Source organism: Struthio camelus, chromosome 1, assembly GCF_040807025.1.
Source record: "Struthio camelus isolate bStrCam1 chromosome 1, bStrCam1.hap1, whole genome shotgun sequence".
In the NCBI taxonomy this organism is placed as follows: Eukaryota; Metazoa; Chordata; class Aves; order Struthioniformes; family Struthionidae; genus Struthio; species Struthio camelus.
This window is the reverse complement of record NC_090942.1, coordinates 106,982,821-106,993,600: the sequence shown is the minus strand read 5'-3', so window position 1 is coordinate 106,993,600 and position 10,780 is coordinate 106,982,821. Positions and strand designations below refer to the sequence as shown.

The 10,780-nt window shown below is 40.2% G+C and overlaps 1 long non-coding RNA gene across 1 annotated transcript; it reads right to left on the bottom strand.

Moving 5' to 3' along the window:
* Positions 1 to 782: 782 nt before the first annotated feature.
* Positions 783 to 7,996, bottom strand: LOC138065795 (uncharacterized). The gene is made up of 3 exons (XR_011138862.1): positions 7,785 to 7,996; positions 5,186 to 5,330; positions 783 to 1,130 (listed from the first exon to the last, which is right to left on the bottom strand). It is a non-coding gene; the product is annotated as an uncharacterized lncRNA (long non-coding RNA).
* Positions 7,997 to 10,780: the final 2,784 nt, after the last annotated feature.

Here is a 10,780-nt window from a genome sequence, read left to right as displayed (position 1 = left end):
GCCTTGCGAGGCAGAGCTGGTTATCAGTAGGTCTAAGAACACTGTTGCTGCACATTAACTTTACCTCACTTATATTTTTAGACCATTACTGTTATGACCACCTCATTAGTATTCTTTGCAAACCCTGCTAATGGCTCAGTTAGTGTCTATGTGCATTTTGCAGAACTGGTCTGACCAAAAAAGTTGAAGTCTCCTCAGGCATCACTATAACAAACATTCACCTTAGAGGACAGGTTGTTTTGTCAGTACCTTTGTGGTACATTCTTGACTGCACTGAAATCCAACACTGCCAAGTAAAATCTGTCATTTAAAAGGATATGATGCTTCACAGTGAAGGCTTGGCAGGGCTCCCCTTCTGTTCAATAGGCAAACTCCAAAGTTCCTAGAGTTGTATAAATTCAGAATTGATATGCTGACCCCTCAGCTGATGTATCAGCCCTTGGAAATACCAGATGAGGTATAAAGATGAGGTTTAAAACCAAATTTGAACAAAGTTTGCTGACATCACATCAAGAACTTGGACACTGAGTGGTAGGTATAGAATATACTCATAAGTCTATAGAATTCCACCTTACAAAATATTAAGTTTCTGAAGCTTGGCACTGAAATAAATCAAAAGCTGAAGGGAATATTCTAGCACATGCATAATAAAGCAAATGCTCTTCCACTGTTTCATGCTTATGACATTTTTCAAAGACTGGCACGATCAACAAGCAGGAGAACAGAGACAAAGGAGGAAAAAAAAGTTGGAGATGGTCTTTCTCCACATGTTAGCTCTTACTCCCTCACTTAGCCAGATCATCTGTAGGATGTCCAGATGGGTGGCTAGGAGCTCTGCAGGGAATTATGTGACGGAGAGGTACCCATGCAGAGTTACTGGCCCGGCACAAAGGTTAGAGCCTTGACTCCCCCTCACTTCTGCCCATTTCAGTATAAGAGTTGCAAGTTCCCAGGGCTGCTCTCCAGTAGGAAGATATATGGAGAAGCTTGTACCTTCTACAGAAGGACATCTGCTGCTAAAACCTGGGGCCGGAAAGCATCTCAAAGGCTGTAAAACAATCTCTAAAGGTTGCAGCAGTTCCTGTTCATTCAGGACATGTAGTTGCTTCTTCCTGTAGCACAATTAACTCCTGTAAAACATGGACACCCGAAAACACACACAGCTGTTACTTGCTAGTTAATATGCCTGGTAAAAATCATTTCATACTTTAAGTCCCTAAACACAAAATGCCTAAAAATGGAACAAGACAATCCCTGCCATGTTAAGCCCTTTGGTAGCCAGGGATATCTGAACAGGAAAAGTGCAAACAAGGTTTCCATTGATTATACCTTGTGCAAAGAACTAAATTGATGGCCTCTTCCTCAAATGTTGCTGCTTTGGCTCTGAATACTAAGTCATTCCTGTGACCAATAGAAAAAATCCCTACTGAGAGAGAAAGATTTTGGAAGAAATTATCTCATCTAGTTCTAATTCACTGTCTGCAGCCAAGTAAAATCAGGGTAGAAACATCTGCAGGTGTCAAGTCAAGCACTGTAACTCAATAAGTGCTTTGGATAAAATCCTAGCAGGCTGTTCTGAGACATTTGCAGAGTGGCGACTAAAAGCTGCACCTTTCCTTTAAATGAGCCCAACCTAAGATGCTGGTCTGCCACCACCAGAGAGCTGTTTTGCTAGTAGTGTAACCTTTCGTCCAATGCAGCTACCTGCAGCATGCCAACAAATAAAGTTTCATTCTAGCACTATAATTGTTTTGCAGATGGCAGAGGAGAGTGTGGATCAAGGCCACGCTACTAGATGAAACCTCAGGGCCACATTGATTACTGTTTGCCATTTACACCTGATCCATGCTTAAGGTATAAATCCCAGATTGTTTATTCTCCACATGCATGCTCTGACCCTTTAAGATGAAATAACTTGGCAATTCTCAGGGCTGCATTAACTGCTGATTAGCTGGGTGCTGAGTCAATTAAGCATGCCTCATTTTCATTATTAGATATGACTGAATACTCCATTTATTCATTAAATCAACTGCCAAGGTCATTATAGGTATTCAGAATGTAGTTTTCTCTAGCAGGAGATAAACATACAACAAAGATACGAAATTATTCATCCACTTTGTATACAGGTAAAAAAGCCACATATACACACACAAACAAAATATCCCACTGGCATTCTCTATTAGCTTCTGTACTGAAGAGTTTTCCTCAAAAGGATGGTTCTCTGTTGCATTACCCTTAAGAAGTCTTCACATGCTATGTACTATCAGTATTATAAATATTACTGTTTTTTAGTTTACAGTCACAGTTTGCCAGATTTTCAGAGATCAGCACTGAACTAGTCCCCACATTAATCAGTTCCATCTACACTGCATGCTACAGAGCATGGCAGAGATAACAGCGACCAACGCTAAACGGAGATCAAGGCACCCTCACCGCAGCACGCCTGAGACATAGAGCGACCTTCCAGGAGGTAGGGGGCCAGAGTGCACGGCCAGCTCTGAGCTGAGGCCTTCCACATCTGAAGCAAATATTCTAGATACTGCGACAGAATCTACGCTTTGCTTTTACTTTATATGTAGCTCTGTCGAAAGCCCCAGTAGTTAAGGTCAACATTCCACTAGGCAACCCATTTCTGAGCATTTTATTTTTAAGGTCAGAGCTCCCTTCCACTTTCCCCCTCACCTCCGAATATGAATCTGGATTAGATTTTCAGTAAAACATCTCAAAACAAGCGGACAACCTATGTTCTTTAAAAGGAATTTCCCGTTCCTACTCTGAGCCTGCTAAAACACAACGCAAGGTACTCGGACCTTAGAATTTTGCTGTGAATTAGGGAACACATGCCAAGCTTACCTTCAAAGCTGGATTTTGAAGCTTCCAATAAAGTTTATGAAACAATTCAGAGCTATCAGTTTTGCCAAACTCAAGTACATTTGACTAGAAACCTTTAAAAGATGAAAAAGGAACCAAGACTTCTACCATAGTAAACCTCTATTTCTATGAAGTCCTTAGGAACCAGGTAACAGTAGAACCTGGTATGTTATTTCAGAGATTGGTATAATGCTCCTTCCTTCTATTTGCTTTCTCTATCCCTCCTATGAAACCTCTATGTATACATACATATGCCATATGTTCTGTTAAAATACTGATACAGAACTGGGACCTGTGCAGTTAGGGATACAGGATGTGTCTTCTGTTGTCCTTTCCCACAGTTCATAGTGAATTTAATCAATTCAGAGGGACTTAAGTTTATCTGAAATAAAGTGTGCCGTAATGCAAACATGAAATGTATCCCTCAGCTGAAAGGAAAGGGTGTCAGAGTGTTTTAACAGAAGCTAGGCATCAAAGCACCTGTAACACTGAGCTTAAGTGGCATAGAAAGTGAGTTAGAGGATAAATCAAGATCTGTAAACAGGATCCTCATTATTGAATCCTATCTGCCTTCTCATTATCAGTACATAAATAAAACTGTGGAAGTTCATACGCTTCTAAATCCATGACTATCAGTGAATTCTCAGATACCAGCATGGGTGTCTTCAACTAAGGCTTTTGATATTTGGTTAGGCTGATGTTGGAGGAAATACTGTTCTAATGATTTCTCCACCAACTCAATAGCATATTAAATAAAGAATAAAAAGCATGCAACTATAACTGAGGGGTGAAAAATAATTCTCATTTATTATCAAACTCATTTATTTGTGCAGCCATAGGACTCCCATAATGGAAAAATAGCTCTATCTATATCTTATTTCATTGTCATATTTAAATATTTTGCAGCTAGAATTCAGTGTTATTAGCTAAAGAAAAAATATGAGATGTATTTCTTCCATGCATGTGGAAGCTCAGAGGGAGATAAGTTATAATCTGATAATTTTCAGAGATTGTTAACTCTTCAGCAGTATTTTCACTCGAGAGGCACTCACACTTTGAGGCATCACTGAAACAGAAAGAGAACCAGATTTGATTCAAGATCTTTCGTGCTTGCAATAGTTTGCATTGTCTGTACCAATCTACTTCATACAACGGTGTATAGGTATGGTATTTAAAACAGAATTTTGGTCCACTGAGATTATAGTTTTAGGCTATAAGCTGGCGTAATATGGAACAAATAAAACAAAAAAGACAAAGAGCAGAAAGGTATCTGGACATCTTGTGAACTATGTCAGTCTCTAAACTTTCCCATGAAAGAGGAGATCATAGCGCTTGCACTGTTTTATCAGCTCCCTCTGCTTGTTCATTTTGAAGTCAAGTAGACTGACAGCTTGACAACAGATATCCTCCAGGAGGGTGAAGCCAACTGACAAAAAGTCGGTCTCATCTGTCTTTCAGAGCTTCTCAGCTGCCCTTGTCAGTGTTTTATCTGGCTGCAGTTGCGGCTGTTGGATTTTTGTGATTTATAGGTACAGCATCACCTCATGAATTACAAAGCTAAAGTGACATCCAGTTTGTGATTTGAGTAGTTTCTTGTGCTGGCTCACAGCATGATTAAGATAAATCTCTATTTTTATGAGACCAGCAGAAACAAAAAAAATTGAGACACAAATTCAGGGTTGGGCATACTAAGATCAGATGCAGATAACGCAGATGATAAAGAGCGCGTTCAAATTAACGTTGGGCTGAGCTACATATCTATGACTATGCGATCAGTGAAGCACATGAAAGGCGATTTAGGACAGCCCAGGAGTACAGCCCTCTTCACTGACAACGCAGGGAGCCATAGCTCTTCATTCTAGGGTTCCAATGTAGTTGCTTAAAGGTGGACTTGTCAGTATTCATGCCTTCCAAGTGATAAAATAAGGTCACTTGCAGTCATCTGCTAATCACTGAGTATGCAAAATGCATGCAGCCTAGCAGACTTGATTCAGTCCTGGCACAAATGGAAGGAATGTTAGTTGAGATCAGTAAGAAATTCATTTGCTCACTGCGAGGCTAGTTTCAGCTCTATGATCACAAGGCGATCATGCTATTCAGCTCCGAAAAAGCTTATCTCCTATCTTCTAGTCAGATGTTTCTTTGCAAGCCTCTTCCAATATTTAAGTGGCAACCCCCCACTTTGCCTTTTCCAAACTTGTGGAAAGGGGACTGCTCAAGGTCTAAGACTAGTCTGAGGTATATTTTATACTTGGGAAAGTTCTTTGCACAATAAAGTTGTACTTCCTGAACACCAAACCCATGCAGTTCTTACCTTTAATTATGGCAACAAAGTCAGGTAAAAAACTTCTACATGAGATCATGGTTGTCCTTCACCTATCAGCTTCCATGGCATTGGCATTTACTTATTCCAGGCTCACCAAGGTATATCTCAATGTCGTTGGAGAGAGATAAAAAACCTGAATAAGAATTTTAATGATATTAGCCTTCTTGAATTTTCACAACAGCTGCAGCATTTCATCCCGATTTTTGTCTTCATTGAAACTTGCATCAGAAAACTCGGACAGAAAGAATAAAGTGAAATAGAAGTCCCCTAGCATGAAATAAACTGGACACTTATACCTATACCTTGGGATTCAAAGCAGAAAGGAAATGTGTCACTCTACACTGAACTGGCAAGACAATAGTTACAGACTAAAGCTTAATCTATGTAGTTTAGCCGAAAAGACAGATGAAGGCTGCAGATGTGATCACACTGTCTACTTGAGGGAAAGAGTTTTATCTGGCAGATCAAAGAGCTCTTTACTGCTAAAAACATAGATTCCCAGAGCTAAAAAGAGAAGGCAACAAGTTAATATTATAATAAAGGTGCTTACTTTTGAGAGTGAAGACAATTAACTAGCAAGGCATCTGGTTTGGGGATGTAGCTTTCATTGCCTAGTATTTTTTAAGCCAACTTTAAGACTTCCTCCAGAAGTTGCGATCCTGTTGCAGGAATTGCCCAACAAGCATCTACAACTTGTTTAATGCACAAAGACATTCATTTTATTTGTTTTAAACAGTTATACTTAACATGTCATGCTATCACCTTTTCTTGGGACTGCTTACCAGAATGTATGCAGCAATATTACTTTTGTTTTCCAGAAGTGAGATTCGCTTCAATCTTCTTCAAATACATATATCCCAATGACTACTCTCTCAAGGTGGGGCAACCAAAGAGGAGATTTAAAAAAAAAAAAAAAAACCAACAACAGCACAACACATAAACACACATGTACCCCAAACCACCATGATCAGATTATCACGGGAAAAAGCTAAGCTTTCAGTTTAGAGCACAGCAACACCTCAGACAATGTATGCATCTTCACCTCTAAGGTCCCAGTGTTAGTGTCAGAAGGTTTATCCCTCTTTCACTAAGAGCTAGGCTATCCCAAATTACCTTGCATTCCCCTGAAGAAACATGCACAATTTACCCCATAGGAACTTTCTGCAACTGGCTATAACCTAAGATGATTCAACACCCAGTCTTCTTGGGTTCCACTGAAAAGTCACAGTGCAATTAAAACCACTAACAGAACGTTTACATCTACTGGACTTCCATGATCAGACTGTCAAAAGCAGTTGGCATTTTTGGTTCTATTTCAGCTGCAAGATGATTTTCCTCAATTAACTTTTTCTCTAGCAAGCTCTTTGCAAAAATATCAGGTGAATTCCTTTATATGTGCCTTCTTGCTATCTCAGAAAGAGCTCTTTGGTAAAATCTAACTTGTATTTTAATCAAAACCCAACTTGCATTTTAATTAAAAATGGACTGGAAAGAAGCTACCCAGCAACTGCCATAAAGTACTAGCATTAGGAATAGATCACCAGGTAAATGAGGTGCTATCCTACGAAACAAAACACATAGTGAAGAATTAGAGGCAGTTTAAAGCAGTATGGTACCACTGACAAAGCTGTAGATCAAAATCAGTCACAACACTTCAACAGAGCACTTACATGCCCTTATTAACTACTGCTGGCAATGTTCAGCAACAGCCTAGGTGCAGGGAGGAACAGAGATGAAAGACATCATCAAAATAAAGCCTTACATAAGGCCAAAGCACTATTAAGCCAGGTAGAAGCAGGAATACAAATTAAATGCTCCTGGGTTCCAGTCGCGTCCACTAAAACATGCTGTTTCTAGAGGACAGACAGGTGGCAGATTTAAAGTCCTCAAGTATATGTTGTTCAGCAAAAGTAGCTTGATTTAGCATGTGCCTCAAATAAGAGCAGTATCCCAAGTTGAGATGTCTAGAAAGGCAACCATCCAACGTTTTGAAATAATTGATCAGTTGTAGTTTTTCTGATAGTTTTAGAAGTTTAGTCACAGCTTAAACAGCCTCTGCAGGAGTTTCGGTGATATGCTATTTCAGCACAGCAGCAAGAAAATGACAATTTGGAAATAGAAAGATGAAACAGAAGTGGAAAATGGTGAAATAGCTCTAAGCCAGCCAGATCCATGCTAGCTACAGTCAGCAAGGCAGCCATCCCCAGTCTACAGAGAAAAGGAGGTAAAGCTCTCTGCACAGCAAACTCTAAGCAACCTGCAAGAACCCAAGTAGAAATTTACTTTTAGCTTTTAATTCTCTGGCTGGCCTGTTAAGCTGCAGCCTTGATCACGCTCAGCTTTGTGGGGACACAGTATAGGAGAGAGGCTTACATAGACTTACCCACCTTCCGCAGGTCTCATTTGAGACCTCCCCTTTCCCCCTTTCATAAAGCACTCCTACATGACATTTAAATCGGTAAATAACTCTTTCTTTTGTGTTTGTGCAGGAGGAAGGTCAGCCCTAAATCAAAAGGGCAAGATCGTTTCCATCCTGCAAAAGTTATTTCTGAATGGAATTGAATACATGAAGCAACAAGACCAGTACCTTATTCCTGAACAGTATAAGAAATCAGTCCAGCAGTTTGCATAGCACATCAAGGAAGAAAATCTTTTCAGTAGAACAAGCAGGAAATCAGGTGTGCAAGCAGCGCTCTTGACCACAGCGTTGTGTAAAAGCATCCCAACTGGATCAGGTACCGGAGGTAGTAAAACTGCACCAGTTTCACTAACTAACATTAATTAACTGAACTTTGTTAAATAAGCTGACTGTGCTAAGTAAACATCCCGTAACACCACAATCATAAAAACTTCTATAGTGTCTAATGCGCAAGTCCAGGATGTGCTTCGGTTGAATGTTTAAGAGACTGCACATTGCAATTCAAAGCAACTTCACTAGTAAAAATCTATATCTCCTTTCTCCTTCCTGCTCTTTCTCTGGTGAAGGTGTATCTCACCACTAAGTTTCTTTAACGAGGCTACATTTCAATCAACTGGAGAAAGTGGGGGGGGAGGGGGAAACATTGCAGTAGTCCAACCTCTATTCATGCTATGTACCTTGCAAAGGATAAGTGATCTTTGACTCACTAAAATAAAATGGGAAATATATTTTCTAATAAATTAAAAAACCCCGTCTCTATACACTTCATTAACATTTTACTTTTATCAAAATAGTTTTTCAAGATCTCATTTTTAAAAAACGTTTAGGGCTGAAGACAAAAGTCAAAGGTTTAGCATGGTTAACAGATCAACAGGATAAGGATCTTAACCTCGCTTGGTGCTAGACGCATATCTTAACATCAGAATCTTGAAGTGAATGTGTTAAGATCATCAGGTAATCAGGGAGGAAGATTACGGTTTGTTTAGGCAAATAAAAAATACTCAAAAGATTACAGATAAGTAGAGAGCTTCTATTTTAAAAAGCAGTACTTAAATTTTCTCTTGAAGAAAATGTATTTTAAAAGTGATCTGACATTCAAAAATAGTTGGTGCTTTTTCTGCATTAAGATGAATATTTGATAGGGTCAGAAGGAAGAAAAGATCTGTCATCTCACAGAAAGAAGTGCTGATTTGAAATAAACAGCTGATTTAAAGTATTTAATTGAGCAAGGACCTAGTTCTCCCTTCAAAAGCTCCCAGCTCCCTCCTTCTCCAGTGAGGGTAACATTGAGCCTCAAGCATATGCAGTGTTTTAGCACATTTAACTAAATAAAAAGACTCAAAATCTTACTATCATATTCACAAAATATAGTCAAAACCTATACAAAAAAAAACTATACAAAAACTGTAACAAAATAGTTAAATCAGGTTCCAGCCATTAAGTACATTATTATAAAAGTTTTAAGTTGGTTCAGTTCTATCATGCATTGCTTTATATTTAAGTGTTTTTCCAATAAACCAATTTTCTACCACCTCTCCCTAGATAGCCCCTTCCAAGATCCAGCTTATTGAGGACATATGTTCTGAAGTTAGGTACTCTAAAATAGAAATAACATTTACTTTCTTCACTGATCCTCTTGCATTTGATGCTGTGATCCCCTTTTGTCCTCTCCCTCTCCTTTGAAAGGGATGAGAAACAATTTGTTACCGATAGCTGTTTCAGTAGTGGTGATTGGCCTGCACTTAGAACAATATAGTCTTATTACATTGTATTTGTGTATTAAATTGCAAGTTTAACTCTCTCAATGTAATCAACATTTACATGAATAATTGTGCTATTTACATTAAAAGCACTTACCACCCAGGGAACAGTTTTCTGTCTTAATTTTATCTACAGAATCCCATCTCCATTTAATTTCTGCAGTTTTTAATTACTGCCCTCATTACTTTATCATATTTTCACACACTTTTTGCCCCTCATTCTGGGTATTTCACCAACAAGTCTACTCTTTTATGTAAAGCGTGAGGCCACGTGCCAGGGCATTTATGATAGGATCCAACATAAGCAAGAGTTTTGAGATAAGATGTGCCTACATTTACAGGGATTCTCCTACAGGGAGCTCTCTAAAGAGCAAGAAGATTTTCAAACAAGAAAAAAACTCTGAATATAAAAAGCCCAGATTTCTTTCAGATAAAAAACATAGTGACTATGTCAGACGGAACAGAAATAGAGTTTCTGCACAACTTTCTCCCTGTCCATCATGTCCTTGCAAGCTGGCCCATGCTTCCAGGCTTTGCTTCTGTGCTTTCAGATAGTTTCTAAATCCTGCTTATTCTCCTCCCCTCCTCCGGGAGGTCTCAGTCCCTCAGAGGCTTCATGAGCTCACTGCTCCCCACCACCTTGGCAACTCACTGCCTGAGCCACATGGTGCCAGCAACCTGTTCCCAGCCCATCTCCCACCACATATGCTTTAAAACCCCCCTCCTCTCCTGAAGACACTCAGTCAGTTCCCAGGTCGTGCAGTCTCCACCCTTGCTGGAGGGCCTTCCTCCTTCTGCTCCTGCTCTAAGGAAATGCAAAACAACAAAAAACAAACGAACACGATTAACAATGGGATTAACATCACACTTGGCCCCGTCTTCCAAGCTGGATGAACCCCTAGCAGGGGCACCATGGCTGCCTGCCTCCCTGTGGAGTCAGCTCACAAGCTGACCGAGTAGCCTAAAGGACAGATCTCCTCCCACTCCTTTTGACACACACCGTCCCTCACATTGCAGCTCTGCCTCCGTAGCTCCCCCACCTGAGCCTCAGCAGGCATCCAAGGCCTGGTCTCCCTTGTTAAGTAAGGTTTTCTGTGTAGCAGCAAGAATCTTCCAAAGCAGAAAAAAGCAAGAGGCTTTCAAAATGAACTACCTGCTTGTTTACCTGGGCTTTGAACCTTGCATTTCGCTACAGAGCCAGTCTGAGACAGAGCCTTGCTATTAACTTCTAAGGAGGAAGGGAACACACCACTCAGCTCCCTAAGGAGCCCCAATCCTCCCCTGTGCCTAGCAGCCAGCCTGGCTCTGGGAGAAGCCCAGCTCAGGCTGATGTGGTAGTGTCTACCAGAGCAGTCTGCAGCAAACAGGGATTTTCTCTGGCACCAGCAGCCGCGGTCTTAAGTG